Here is a 16679-nt window from a genome sequence, read left to right on the forward strand (position 1 = left end):
TGGGTTAGTTAGTCATCAGTATTCCACTGATACATGTGACCTTATATACCCTCTACATTCCAATACTGAAGCCTCTGGATACGTGTAACTAAACCTCTAGTATATGAAGCCTACACATTATAATCCTTATTGCTGTTATTATTAAGCTTTCAAAGTTGGCACCATGTTTGCAGCATATAAAGATTTAAAAGGACAAATCTCACATAGAAATATCCACATCACATTTAACCCCAAAAATAAGAGAGAAAAATAAGAAGCTATATTTTACATGAAGAAAATTCAGCTTTCATGCAATTAATCATCATTTCTGAATGAGCATGATTCAAATCCGCATTAAATAAATTAAGTAAAACAAATACTACTACCATGATTTATATATATATATATGTTATAGGCCTACAATTTAAATCATATATCAGTATTGTTTTACAGTAATTAGTATTTTACCTCCCACAGTACAGCCGTTTTTAGAGATTTCATGTTTCAGTGGCATACCCAAAATTAAAGGCTTATAACTTCACAAAGAAAAGTATTTGGTATCATTGTAAAGAACCCCCCCCCCCCAAAAATGCTACAGATTATGATACATTCTGAGACTCTCAGCCTAAGAAACTGCTACAAAATTAGACAAAAATGTTTCCTTATTTTTCTTATTTTACATTATATATCTCTGGGTGTAAAAACATTGATTTTGTTTTGTTCCCAATCATGTCAACATAGCATGCAGCCATGATTTTAGTAATGAGATTTCACAGAATGAGTTTCATTCTGTGTCATTTGAGTCATCATTGAGTCTGTGTCATGTATTTGGCGCCATCTCCTGGTGGTCATATGTAACATTGTGCTTCATGTGGATTATCTAATGATCTATACATCTGATTATCTTGTGTGTGGACTCGTTTGAAAGATAATCACCTCCTCTAAGTAATGATATGTGATATTTTATGTTCAGTTTATGTTTCGTGAAGTTATATGTGAAAATGCGACATATAAGCAACAGCAACATAATTGTCAAAGACATATACTTAGCTATTACTCGCTATATTTTTGTCTGTGAGTAAAACAAATAGACTGGTTGTATTCTACTCTTTGAGATCTTTCCAACAACATATGACACATGACTATTTGATCAGTTTGATGTTTGTACTGATTGCAATAATATGTACAGTGCAACATTTTTCATAAATTATCAAAATGGAACACTTCTGATTTATCTGTAAATTTCAAAGCACTTGTTCAGTTTTGATCATAATGTCTACATGCATTGGAAAGTAGAGCTTCTAAGCTTTCAAACGATATCTATTTTGTGTTGGTCAAGACTGTAGTTATTAATATTTTGACAATTATTTTTGTTTTCAACAATCCTGCCTCATGAAATGTGTTAAGAAATTCGGTCTGGCAACTTATAGATCCACTCATCGAGAGAACATACTGTTCTTTAGTGCAGCTCAAAGGGAAACAACATCTACATTAACCATTCAATGTTCTTGTTTTATGCGCATGTAAAGAACACACCGTTCCATATACATTCGTGTCAGCACTTTGTCAAACAGTTTAACCTTTACTGAGAGGCAATGTTTTGTTTAAGGACACTTCTGAGTGCTGATAGGGCAAAAAAATTCAAAATATTACCTTGACCCTGTACATAAAACATGTTTTCTCACTGGGTCAAAGCAGGTCATTATGTGAACTGTGCAAATTTGCTGTTAGTGTACTTTTCAGAAACCATTAATCACCAAAATGTAAAAATGTGGCAGTGGCACGCTAGTTAATGGAAATAGTTATTCCATAAGTTGATGCACTAAATCTTTGTTTTTTGGAATAGCATAGGGAAAATAATTCTAGTCTAGATGGTGTAAAAATACATTTTAAAAAAAGACAAGACAACATTAAATCATTTAAAATACATTTTTAAATTACTATTAACATAAATTACATTTATTTATAGATTATTATGCAAAACAAATAATTTCATAATGTATACTTACAGTACAATTGTACTTTACAATGATTTAAAGTAATATATATGCATGTATTTTACAGTTGAAATATATATATATATTGCAATAATGAGAATGGAGGGGGTGCTTAATTGTCATGAAAATAATGTGACAACTAGACAACAACTGGTCCTTAAAATAGGCTTCATTTTCTTAATGCAAATATAATTTGTTTCTTTCTTTAGATTTTGGGATGGAGATTCACCCATAAATCATCAAAAAAGGCAAATGTATTTATGTGTATACAGCATATTTCCTTCACAATGGTAATTCAAGGTGCTTTGCATATTAAATATATATTATAAATAATTGTATTTACATGTACATATTTTACATATAGGTATATTAAAGACAATAAATACCATTCAAAAATAATTTTAAGATTTATGCATTTTAATTTCATGACAAAATTCCATCAAGTTGAACAGAGTAATTTTCAACTTAATAAAATGTAAAAAAATAAAAATATTTAAAGTTTTATTAATTTAATTTGGTCGAAAATTTCACGATTCAGTTTGATGGAATTTTGTCATGAAATTAAAATCTTTTTAAATCTTAAAAAAAAAATTATAATATTATATATACACTATATTGCCAAAAGTATTCGCTCACCCATCCAAATAATTGAATTCAGGTGTTCCAATCACTTCCATGGCCACAGGTGTATAAAATGAAGCACCTAGGCATGCAGACTGCTTCTACAAACATTTGTGAAAGAATGGGCCGCTCTCAGGAGCTCAGTGAATTCCAGCGTGGTACTGTGATAGGATGCCACCTGTGCAACAAGTCCAGTCGTGAAATGTCCTCGCTACTAAATATTCCACAGTCAACTGTCAGTGGTATTATAACAAAGTGGAAGCGATTGGGAATGACAGCAACTCAGCCACATAAAATGACAGAGCGGGGTCAGCGGATGCTGAGGCGCATAGTGCGCAGAGGTCGCCAACTTTCTGCAGAGTCAATCGCTACAGACCTCCAAAGTTCATGTGGCCTTCAGATTAGCTCAAGAACAGTGCGTAGACAGCTTCATGGAATGGGTTTCCATGGCCGAGCAGCTGCATCCAAGCCATACATCACCAAGTGCAATGCAAAGCGTTGGATGCAGTGGTGTAAAGCACGCCGCCACTGGACTCTAGAGCAGCGGAGACGCGTTCTCTGGAGTGACGAATCACGCTTCTCCATCTGGCAATCTGATGGACGAGTCTGGGTTTGGCGGTTGCCAGGAGAACGGTACTTGTCTGACTGCATTGTGCCAACTGTGAAGTTTGGTGGAGGGGGGATTATGGTGTGGGGTTGTTTTTCAGGAGCTGGGCTTGGCCCCTTAGTTCCAGTGAAAGGAACTCTGAATGCTTCAGCATACCAAGAGATTTTGGACAATTCCATGCTCCCAACTTTGTGGGAACAGTTTGGGGATGGCCCCTTCCTGCTCCAACATGACTGCGCACCAGTGCACAAAGCAAGGTCCATAAAGACATGGATGAGCGAGTTTGGTGTGGAAGAACTTGACTGGCCTGCACAGAGTCCTGACCTCAACCCGATAGAGCACCTTTGGGATGAATTAGAGCGAAGACTGCGAGCCAGGCCTTCTCGTCCAACATCAGTGTCTGACCTCACAAATGCGCTTCTGGAAGAATGGTCAAAAATTCCCATAAACACACTCCTAAACCTTGTGGAAAGCCTTCCCAGAAGAGTTGAAGCTGTTATAGCTGCAAAGGGTGGGCCGACGTCATATTAAACCCTATGGATTAAGAATGGGATGTCACTTAAGTTCATATGCATCTAAAGGCAGATGAGCGAATACTTTTGGCAATATAGTGTATATATATATATATATATATAAGTGAAAGATACATTTCTTTTAACAAGTTTTAATTAAGTAAATATAAGCATATTGAATTGTCTGATAATGACAGATAATATCAGGGCTTATTTTTCCAATTCAAAAGCTAAACTCCTTTTTTTTAAAGTTGCTGTATTAAAGTTTTTTTAATGCTAAAAGTACAATATCTTTAAGACCATTTGTTGGTTGTAGAACAAGACCAAATCACAACATAGGCAAACATGAGGATAAGAATTTTACTTTCTCATTACAGAATAACTAAATATACGTTTTGCATAAGTTCATGACCTTTGTCACGTATCTTGGCTGATGTTCAGGTTAATATTGGTGAGGATCTGCTCGTGTCCTTATTTGTCCTCGCTGAACAAAGCTTAAACATTCAAATGAAAATGCAAACGTAACCTTGACCCCAGTAAAGCATGTGGATCAGTTTTTCCCGCTCTCAGCAAAGGCATTTCAGGTGAACGACCTGACAGCGCACACCTGAACAACAAATAAAACTCATTATTGACAAAAGATACAGTAATAAACAAGCTTTTCAACGGAATATTATAATGTTTTAATGCCTGATTTTACTCGTTTCACATGTAACATTCTATATTAAAGATGTATTGTAACATTGTTTTTATATAAGATGTTATATTACAGAAACTTCTAGTTAAAGTTAAAATCTCACAAGTTCTAAGTTTCTATATAAAATCGACATTGTTTACTAAACAGATAAGTACTTTACTCACTCATTTACTCACCCTAATGTTGTTCAAAACCCACATGCTGTGAGCATTAAAATAGATATTTTAAGCAGCTCTATTCCATAGAATAAGAGTTTATAGTGAGCAGATACTATAAAGCGTTATTAAAGGTTCAGTAGAAAGACATCATAACTCGTCCATATGACAAGTGCACTATATTCTAAGCTTTCTGTAAAGCAGTTGTATATTATAGTTTATAATGATTTTTTTCTCTCTTTGGACCTTGACAGTAGAGCTCAATATGAGCTGTTTTTGTGTGGAAAAGAGCAGCGTTTAGATTCTTGAGAAAATATCTAGTGGGGGAAAAACACAATGATGGACATCTTGAGGACAGTAAATAATTTTGTATTTTTACTTTTGCTAGCCAGCCGTCACAGTCACGTCATTTTACACATACATCAGTGATGAAAAGAAATTCTAATTATATTCGTCTTTTTTTGAGACAGCACAAAAAAGAAAGAAAAGATGACTGAAACAGGCAAAGTGCTGGCAATGCAGACACAGTGCTTGTCTTGTACTGTGTGCACTTAAATAACATGCATCTTTTAAAACCAGAAATTATCCAAATTTGGACATTTATCGCATTTAAAGCCTTTATTCGGAAAATTACTGCATTCAGCGCCTTTACTATTTTAAAGGACCATTATATTTCTGACCTCAACACCCATGACCCCCCCACCCCCAAAATGGTTTGGTCCCCCCCCAATATTTAAGACATGGTTAGAGCCTTGATGTGAGAAAACTCTGAGTAATCTTAAGGTTGTTTCATCACCATGGGAACTGCTGAAATGATTATTCACAAGAGCTGTTTGGACGTTGCTGTGCTTCAAATGCAGAGTTTTAGTGACTGAGCACTGCAGTACCTAAATATCTGAGCTGAATTGAGATAAGAGATGTTTACAGGCAATTATGATGCAGCAGCGTACGTAGATGTGGCTTCTGGTTGAGTTTAAATAAGGAAATGATAGTAGTGCTCTGTCTAGTTCTTGTCACATATTTTAAAACAACAACAACTTGTACCTGTTTGAAAATTTGCATGAAACATAATCAGTCACATTAGGTGACACCTTCCCCAGCCGAGACACTGAAGTCAACATGAAGCCATGGCATTCACAAATAATTGTACTTCTGTATGGTGATGTATTTCTGAGTGAAACATTACAATCAGTGTTGGGCAAACTACTCAAAAAAAAAAAAAAGTAGCAAGGAAAACTACAAACTACTCAACAGAAAAACTGAAGCTACACTTCAGAGAAAGTAGCAAGTGACACTATAAGCTACACATCAAAAGTAGCTTGCTACATTCAACCAGATGCACAGAGCATACTGTCATAAGCATCTAAAAGACTTATTCACATAATGTTTATCAAAGCCATGATACAGCATAGTACATTATACAAGTATGCAGTATGGTGAAATAGAACATGCATGTAAAAAACATGTTAAATCATATTTCTACATGCTACCTCTACAAACCCATACCCATTTGAACATAATTTCATTTGCACATTCCTGTATAAAACTCTGTACATATACTATTCATCTTCTCCTGTATTCTGTGTCTTGCTGTTGTATTTCTGGATATACTAGAAGCTTCTGCTCAGAGGCCAAATTTCTTGTGTATGTGGAGTTTTTACATTTACATTTATGCATTTGGCAGAGTCTTTTATCTAAAGCGACATACAGTGCACTTATTACAGGGACATTCCCCCTGGAGCAACCTGAAATTAAGTGCCTTGCTCAAGGACACAATGGTGGTGGCTGTGGGGACTGAACCGGCAACCTGCTTACCAGTTCTGTGCTTTAGCCCACCACCACCACTGTGAGCACATCTGGGCAATAACAATGCGATATCTGATGGTATCAGATGGTAATAACATGGTAATTTGATATATGATTACCACATTCATATACAATTGAATGTACATGGTGATTCAAGGTAATTCAAAGAATACCATGGTACTACTATGGTACTTTACTATATGACTACCTTATTCATATACCACTATATTTACATGGTTCTCCCAGGTAATGGTACATGTCCAGAAACATGGTAATGACATGGTACTTTTTCATGTGTTTTCGTGAAGGCTAATAAGTGTTTTGATAATCTTTTGGTGGTAAAAATATCTGGTGGTAAAGCTGCACCAACCCGATCTCATGAAAATTCGTACATAATTTATGAGGTGGCTATTTTGTGTGATGTTGCATGATTTTGTTCGCATAAACTTGAAATTTGTACGATTTCATCATGTGCAAATTCCTGGATGTCTAATGCGGAAGTAAGAGCGAGTTTCACGCACAAGGCGTTAAGGACATGCTTTATTAAAATTATTCCCTAACCCAAACCCCTTATCTAAACTTAACCGATCAGTAGAGTGTGTAAACATGTTAGGAAGCTGTTGTGTGTGACAGAAGCAAGTAATTGTTGCGTATTAGATGCAAACGATGTCCAGCGACGTCACTGGCTGTAATGAAAGTCGTAGGAATTCAAATGAGTGCAGTCGCACGATAAAATACAAATTAGCCAAATTTAGAAAAGTTGTTCAAACCCTGATGATTTCACCGTGAGAGTGTGTTGAACTGCACATGTGTTGAACTTTATAAAAATCTTCTTCATCACTGGCAAACGATAGGACACATTTGCAGGTTTGGATTCCATTGATTGTAGATCCACTGCAACCAGTGTTATCTTTATTTTCTGTATTTTTATTTGTATTTTTTTTTTACCCAATTTGGAATGCCCAATACCCAGTGCACTTTTTAAGTCCTTGTGGTCACGTAGTGATTCGCCTCAATCCGGGTGGCGGAGGATGAATCCCAGTTGCCTCTGCGTCTGAGACCATCAACCCGCGCATCTTATCACGTGGCTTGTTGAGCGCATTGCCACGGAGACATAGCCATAGACATAGACATCCACCACAGCATTGGTGCTCAACTCACCACACGCCCCACTGAGAACGAACCACATTATAGCAACCACGAGGAGGTTACCCCACGTGACTCTACCCTCCCTAGCAACCGGGCCAATTTGGTTGCTTAGGAGACCTGGCTGGAGTCACTCAGCAAGCCCTGGGATTTGAACTAGGGAACTCAATAAAGTATAACAATAAAGTGACACTTTTGGTGTTTTGGGTCAAAATTGACTCACCATAGGAAATGAATGGGAAATACTAAAATACAGAGATTTGTTTTTAATTTTTATATGTCAAATAAAAATCAATAAATCAGACACAACGCAGAAAACAACCAAACATGAATGAAGGAGTGAGACTATAAAACATCCACAATGCAGACAGCACACACACTCTGTCATAGTGTTGAAGGAAGGACCCAAACGCAGATAGGCAACAAATGAGCGCGCCCGAGGTCGTGAGAGACAAAAACAAAACAACTGAAATGAGTGCATGCCGCAAGACAGCCTCAGGGAACTGGACAGACTCGTCGACAGGCACAGGAAACTGGACAGGCTGTACGGCAAACGCCGTGGTCGGGAACGCTGGCAGCGACTGGGGAACGACATACGTGGCTGTGAGCACTGGCAGCGACTGAGGAATGGCTCCATGCCCGGCAACTCTGGCAGTGACGGGAGTGGCCTCTGTGGCCGTGAATGCTGGCAACGGCAGAGGAATGGCCTCCATGACCGGGAACGCTAGCAGCGACAGAGGAATGGCCTCCATGGCAGGGAACGCTGGCAGCAACAGGGGAACAGCCTCCGTGGCCGGGAATGCTGGCTGTGACAGGGGAACCGCCTCCATAGCCGTGAGCGCTGGCAGCGGTAGGAGAACTAGTGGGAACGGCCGCCGCCTCCTGGTGGTTGGCAGCAAGAACAGGTGGGGGGGGGGCTGCAGCTGACCTTTTCTTCCTCCTCCTCCGTTTACAGGTCATAGGAGGACTGGGGATTGGGCTTGTTGAGGGTGGGATGATGGTATTGATTGTATACAAGTTATACAAGTTGATTAACACAAGATCTTGAACCAACAGGGAATGCAGACAGAGAACACGAACACATGACAGGAGCGAACGAAACAATCCAGTCCAGGACAGCATAAAAGAGAATCAAATAAAGGGGAGAAATCAAACAGGTTAACAAGGAAAGGCAGGTGTAACTAAGGAACTAATTATGAGGAGACAAGGAGGCGGTGTGTGACGCAAGACTGAGAGACACGTGACAATACGGAAATGAAACAAAGCCACGCGCTCTCACAGGCACAAACACCGATTGACACGAGCATGTATTGCCAGAGACAACAGCAACACACGCCCATGCCAAACAACAGACAAGACGGGACATTTATGCGAGGGTTCGGCCACATATAAACAGGCAATATGACAACGAATCGCGACCCGGACGTGCAGCGCAAGGCGAGTGCAACGTGAAGCATGCCCGAGGTCACAAGAGACAAACACAAAACAATTGACAAGAGTGCATGCCGCAAGAATGACATAAGAGCAATGCACTCATGCCAATAACCAACAAGACAAGAGAATGCATGACAGCGCCAAAAAGGCCGAGCCATGCATTCTCACATAGACTAGACAAAAACACTAAACAAGAATGTCAGAGCTCAGCCACAAAGACAATAAAACACAATCAACATAAGTGACTGAACTCTGACACACACACACACACACACTCACACACATGTTGGTGTGGCTAATTACCAGTTTGTAACCTAAAAAAAAAAAAAAAAGTCTTCGTAAACCACCCAAATCCGCTCACACACACACGTTTGTTTGATTATATTAGGGATCTTTCATTGACTTCCATTGATTACATATCAGGATTTCTATATCCAAACTCTACCCCTGAACCTAACCATCACACAAACATGTGCACATCACTAGACCTGAAGATCAACATCATCTGACCCATTAAGAGTTTTTTTTTTTTTTTTTTACTGATGAGGACATTTGGCCCTCACAAGTGTAGACAAACCTGTCTATGTATACCAAACATACCACACAGATCTAAGTCTGACCCCTGTGTGACAAGTTTATTCTGGAATTTTGATGTTTTATGTAACACAATAATTATGGTCTTTTCTTTGTAACAGTCAGATTTGACTGTAACAGCATGGTCAGGTTTGACCGCATATTGGAGCATCATTGCAAAATCTGACACTTCAACACAAGCAGTTTAGAAGAAAATGCTACAATTTTTTTTTATATCTAAATATCCAATGTGTAACTTGTTATATCTAGAATTAAATAAATATTTTCTGCAATGTACCAAGTTAGAAGATTCCCTGTATAATTTACAGCAGTTGAGTGATTCTCACGATACCCATCAAGAAAATGACCTGGTCATATTTAACAGCAATTCTATAATAAGTTGTGTTAAACAATGTCAGCAAAGAGCCAGGAGAGAGAAAAGTTAATGAACCCAAATGCAGTATTTAATGAAGATAAATATACAAATAACAAGGCCTGAAGAACAAAAGGGAATACAGAGCTTCAAAGCTATTATCGACAAGACTAGACAAGGAATAAAAGAACATAGTCTAAATAGGGGCACAAATGAAGGTAAACTTAAAACAGCTGAACACAATGATGAGGGAAGACAGGGGAGGATGATAATGGTGCATATTGGGAAACGTATTGAAAAAAGGGGCGGCTCCTGATGCCCAAAATGAAAAGGATGATACTGAGGAAGAGATCTCACGGCCGGGGCACCATGGAAAGTTTGTCAGATGGTCAAGAGACCATGGAGGAGTGGGTGGACAATCCGGAAGCCAGGGAGGAGAATCCGGATAAACAGGAGGGCAGGGAGGTGACCACAGGGCAGGAATAGGAGGCCTCGGAGGTGGCCAAAGGGACAGGAGGCCTGGGAAGAGGCCACAGGGCAGGGACAGGGCCGAGCCACAGGGGGCAGAGCCACATTTGGTTCAGGGAGTTGAGTCTCAGGAGGAGGAGCCGTATGTGGAGCGGGTGGAGCCACTGGAGGATCAGGGATTTGAGACTCAGGAGGAGGAGCTGTAGGTGGAGTCCCTCTGCAGGAAGTGCAGGGATTTGAGTCTCGGGAGGAGGAGTCTCTGAGAGAGCTGACAGAACCGCTGGAGGAAGAGTCTCTGGGTGAGCGGATGGAACCGCTGGAGGAGTTGTCGCCATGGTCAGGTGCCTCCGTGGTCGTGAGCACGGGCAGTGACAGGGGAACGACCTCCGTGGTCGTGAGCACTGGCAGTGACAGGGGAGTAGGAGCCCTTTTCCGCTTCCGGACGGCTGTGAGCATAGCTGTGGGAGACTCGGAAGTCAGAGCTGTGGGAGGCTCAAGGGGCAGAGCCATGGGAGGCTCGATGGAGATCACTAGGACCACCGAGGTCTCCATTGAAGGGAGCTTGGAGACCACTGGAACCATAGTACCCCCCCCCCCACCCCCGAAAACTGCTCTAAAGGCTGGAACTGGCACGAAAGCTAGCTGTGGGATGGACGAGGCTTGCAACGCTGGCTCTGGGATGGACGAGGCTTGCAACGCTGGCTCGTTGACTGTGGCAGGCGTGGGCTCATTGGCCATGACAGGCCTGGAGGAAGGAGCCGTGATATAAGGCTAATCCGCTAAATAACAAAGCCATGTCAAGAAGCTGGGCCAGGGTCCAGGGGCTTTCGTCATAAAGGCATAAGTGACCTAATTGGCTTGTTTAATCCAAAACAAAAGTCCTTAAGAGCCACATCGCTAAAGTCCACCAAGTCAGCAAACTCACAAAACTCTGCCACATAGTCCTCCAACGAACGATTCCCCTGACGGAAATGCAGGAGCTGTCTTACTGCTGGGTTCATGTTGGGTCTAGTCTTCTATCAGCAAAGAGCCAGGAGAGAGAGAAGTTAGTGAACCCAAATGCAGTATTTAATGGAGATGATGAATATACAAATAACACAAGGCCTGAAGAACAAAATGGTCTGCTTAGCTTCAATGCTATTATTGACGAGACTAGACAAGGAATAACAGAACATGATGGTCTAAATAAGAGCACAAATGAAGGTACACGTAAAACAGCTGAACACAATGATGAGGGAAGACAGGTGAGGATGATAATGGTGCATATTGGGAAACGTAGTGAAGAAGTTGATTTCAAAATAAGAGTCTCTATAAGACAGGGGAAACACAGAACAGTTCGTGACAAATGAAGCCTACATTTAGGTCCATTATGATTTTTGGCATTTTCAGGACACTTAAGCACATTTTAGCCCCCAATTTTCATTACTGTAATACATCCAGACATTTTACTTTTTCTATTGCCATTATTTTCAATGATGATTCTCATTGCTGTAACACATTTTTTTGTTGTTGTTTTTTGACTGTATTGTTGTAAAAAATGTGCAGTTGTACAATTGTTTTTTTAAGTAATTGTCATGAAAAGAATGTAAAAAATCTTAATGACTGTAAAAATAGGGATCATTTTTTATATGCAGAATATAATTTCTTATTTATTTTGATTTTGGAGTAAAATATGACCAGGACATTTTCTTGACAGAGTTTCTTTTAAATGTATGCAAAAGGGACATTATAACTGAAATTTACCCAAATGAATCAGAATTAAAAAGTACCGAAATTGTAACTGAATCGAATCAAGAACTTGTGAATTGGAGTTGAATCAAATCAGGAAATCTGTATTAATATCCAGCCCGAGTAATTTCTGCACCACTAGCGACTCTAAACGGAATAGCACAAATAACTGTTTTCAAACAAGTTTCCAGAACGCTCTTCGTCTGCCAATTGGTTATACAAACAAACAAGCGCCACAAAGCCTCAGTGTTACACTTTTAGGTAAAATCAACCTACTGTACAAACTCTGGAATACAAAAAATGATTTTAACATCCCAAAAGTTAACACCTTTAAAGGAATATTCCAGAGTTTATAGCACAATCAACAGCATTTGTGGCATAATGTTGATTACCACAAAAATCACTTTCAACTTGTCCCTCCTTTTCTTTAAAAAAAGCAAAAATCTGGGTTACATTAGCTGGGTTTCCATCCACATATTTTTTCTGGAAGTGACTATATAGTTTTTTTTGTAACACATGGGATGGAAACGTGGCTTAATTCGCACATTGTTTTTGTGACATTATGGTTTTTCGTATATATTAAATTCAACATATAAATTTATAAAATAGATATAAACGTAGGTATTGTGTGTGCGTGTGTATGTGTGTGTGTGTGTAAATGTGTGTTAGTGTGTGTGTGTGTATGTGCTTGTGTATGTATGTGTTTGTGTGTGTGTTAGTGTGTATGTATGTGAGTGTGTGTTTGTGCATGTGTTTGTGTGTATGTGTGTGTGTATGTATGTGTGTGTTAGTGTGTATTTGTTTGTGTGTGTGTTAGTGTGTATGTATGTGTGTGTATTTGTTTGTGCATGTGTTTGTGTGTGTGTGTGTTAGTGTGTATGTATGTGTGTGTGTGTTTGTGCGTGTGTATGTATGTGTTTGTATGTGTGTGTTAGTGTGTATTTGTTTATGTGTGTGTGTTAGTGTGTGTGTGTGTATGTGTGTGTATTTGTTTGTGCATGTGTTTGTGTGTGTGTGTGTATGTATGTGTGTGTATTTGTTTGTGCATGTGTTTGTGTGTATGTGTGTGTGTGTGTGTATGTGCGTGTGTATGTATGTGTTTGTATGTGTGTGTTAGTGTGTGTATTTGTTTGTGTGTGTGTTTGTGAGGAGGAAACCTACAATCTCTCAAATATCAATAATAATGTATAAATGTGAAAAAACATGGAAAAGGAGGCGGCCTTGGAAATACAATCCCGGCTGCGTTTGTACATTTGGACATGAACATTTCACCCGAGCTGAAAATATATTTGATATATGTTGGAGCTGTTTCCCCGGGCTTATGTCCTGAGCGCTGCACACATGCAGATCTGGTCTGATCCAGGTCTGTTCTCTCCACAGCGTCCTCAGCTGAACTCAGACTGTCAGATGGGGGGGTGGGGGGGCCTCAAGAGGAACAGGAAGTCAGTCGCAGGGCCAGGCCACAGAAGGATGGCCAAACTACAGCTCGCCCAGTGTGGATGTCATTTATCTGCAGCCAACCGAGCATCAACACCTGATTGATGAACGGCACTCGGGAGAGAGGAGCAAGACAGAACCTGAGGACGTTTTCATGTCCTGAATGATGTCAAACAGGTAAACAAGACGTTTCCAACAAAAATGGCTTTCTTCCGTGAAACACAAAAGGAGATGTTTAGCAGCGTGTTCACGCTGCTCTTTTCCATGTAATGTAAGTGAATGGGGACGGATGTTGCTGAGCTCCAAAAAGCACCATTTAAGTATTCCATATGACACATGTGCTATAGTAAAAATCTGGAGTCAGATGATTTTGTTTTTTGTGTGAGGAACAGATCAAATGTGACATTTTTGTTCACTGAAAATCTTTTTGTCTGCTAAAGCTCTAAAATCTGCAAAAAGAAAGTCAAGCAGGTTTGGAACGACATGAGGGTGAGTAAACAATGACAGAACTTTCATTTTTGGATGAACTATTCAAAATGTTCAATACAAGTTCAGCTCAATCGGCAGCAGTTGTGACAATGTTGTTTACCACAAAATTAGTTTCGACTCGTCCCTCCTTTACAAAAGCACAAATGTGTGTTCCAGTGAGACACTTACAATGGAAGTCAATGGGGTCAATAATCTGTAAACATTAAAATACTCACGGTTTCAAAAGTATAGACACAAGACATAAATAATATGTGTGTTAACACGATTAACCCTTGTGCGTCAATAAAAAAAGTTACTCAGAGGTCCTTAGAGGATAAAAATGTCCACGTCAAAAAACGTACTATTTTCCACTTTCAATGAGTCAATTGTTTTAACCAATGTCAGTCCTGATCATAACTACCAAATATTCATTCATTTTCAGGATTTTACCCCTTTAAATGCCAGTTTTTTACACACACACACAATTTTAGCTGCATCATTTATTCAGTTGTCCTGCAGTGCTCTATAATACAGCAAACAGAGAATAGGGGAAAAGCATGTACTTGCTCCATAGGCTAAACATGAGAAAAATGGCGCCATCTGGTGGACAATATTACAAATGTAAATTATGAAGCCAGGGCTCCGGAATGAAAGTATAATATCATAGAATTCACGATTTTATGCTTTAATGGCACTGGGATCAAATATTGCAGTTTTAATGGGTTTCAATGGGGACATTTTTGTCCTGAAGGTCCTGAGTGTGACTATTTTGTGTACACAGTGTATTATAGATGTATTATAGGAACTGAGGTTGAAATATCAACATTCCCCCAAAAATACACACCTTTGGCCAAATGTATGCCGTTGGCATTAACACAGCTAATATGATCGAAAAAAACAAAATGAAAAAGACAAAAATGTCCCGAAGGTCACACAAGGGTTAAAATCAGGTTTTATTCATGTTTATTCCATTTACCAAAAGTGGTTATAACTTTCCACAGATAAGGTTAGAAAGACTTTTTATCACAGTTATATCATGTTAACACACATATTGTTTATGTCTTGTGTCTATACTTTTGAAACAGTGAGTATTTTAACGTTTACAAATTGGCCCCATTGACTTCCATTGTAAGTGTCTCACTGGAACACAGATTTTTGCTTTTTTTAAAGAAAAGGAGGGACGAGTCGAAATACATTTTTGTGGTAATCAACATTATGCCACAAATGCTGTCGACTGACCTTAACTTGTATTAAACCCGGAATATTCCTTTAATCCTGTGATGAGTGGTTGTGTCTTGTTTTCTTTCAGTAACATTTTCCCCCTCTGCCCCAGTTCAGTCTATAGAAACTGTCAGTCCAGAGTCTATACTGTTGGCCCCACATACCCCATATGTTGAAAATATTTCCCACCGAGCATCTGTTTTATATTACTGCCCATGTCATACAGCTTCAACACACCACTTGAAAAATACTCAAAACTTCTGAGTGTGTTCACAGAAAGTTACTGCATTCAACATCCCATCAGAAGTGAATGGTGACTGACAGCTCAGAGAGCGATTTGAACACCTCTCGAGTAAATTACCTTCACCAGCGGCAGGGAGTCATGCAAGCGTGCCAAAAATAAACTTGCTCAAGCGCTCTCGTTAAATTGGGTTCCACTGCGTTTCACATTTACCTTGTTAGAGTTTGCTGACTTTCATCTCTTTAGCAAAAAATGAAATTAATTCTGCACAAAAAAGAGATTTAATGAAAGCTTTGGTGTTTGTATACACGACACTGTGTGAATATTTCAAAGCATTTCGACTCGTCCCTCCTTTACAAAAGCACAAATGTGTGTTCCAGTGAGTCACTTACAATGGAAGTCAATGGGGTCAATAATCTGTAAACATTAAAATACTCACTGTTTCAAAAGTATAGACACAAGACATAAACAATATGTGTGTTAACATGATTTTACTGTCATAAAATTGCCATGCCAAAAACTCTGTAATCCTGCAAAATAATTAAATAACTTTACAGCTCAAATAATACACTAGTGTAAACAGAAGAATTAATGTAAGTGCTTTTATAAAATGATAAGCGTCACATTTCTGCCTTTAAACTCTCCAAATATTGACCCCATTGACTTCCATTGTAAGTGTCTCACTGGAACACACATTTGTGCTTTTATTAAAGAAAATTAGGGTTATATTTTAGAAATTAAAAATGCATTTTTGTGGTAAGAATGAAGACCAATCACAAGTTAGTATGTAAATAACAATGACATCATCACCTCCATGGTTATATTTTGAATATCGAATGTGAATCGCAAGCCCTTTTGACATTTAATCACAGGCAGGATATGAATTATACATACCAACAATTACATTTTCACTAGTTAAAATGCTAATTCTTGATCTAAAAAAATGACGTCATTACTCGAGGAATATCTTGATATCGAAAATGGAATTTCAGCTAGTAAAAAAACTAATCTTCACATTCACTCCTGACAGATTTCTATAATTAATAATTCTTACTAGTAAACATGCAAATTGTTTATATCAATAATTACATTGCTACAGGTGCATTCCTGATATCAACAACTGAATTAAATTTAACATAAACATTAGTGAAAATGTTACTTTTTTAAATCTGTAAACGTCTTTCAACATGTTAGATTTCTGGAAATGGATTTCAGA

At 38.8% G+C, this 16679-nt stretch overlaps 1 protein-coding gene across 1 annotated transcript in view; it reads right to left on the reverse strand.

Annotated features, from left to right (window-relative positions):
- Nucleotides 1–687: 687 nt before the first annotated feature.
- Nucleotides 688–16679, reverse strand: part of LOC127409640 (mitotic checkpoint serine/threonine-protein kinase BUB1 beta-like) — a 119752-nt gene continuing 103760 nt past the window's right edge. Inside the window, exon 18 of the mRNA XM_051644336.1 lies at nt 688–915. The gene's annotated coding sequence lies outside the window, so the exon portion shown is untranslated. The remainder of the gene's footprint in view (nt 916–16679) is intronic.

Source organism: Myxocyprinus asiaticus, chromosome 19 (assembly GCF_019703515.2).
Source record: "Myxocyprinus asiaticus isolate MX2 ecotype Aquarium Trade chromosome 19, UBuf_Myxa_2, whole genome shotgun sequence".
Lineage (NCBI taxonomy): Eukaryota > Metazoa > Chordata > Actinopteri > Cypriniformes > Catostomidae > Myxocyprinus > Myxocyprinus asiaticus.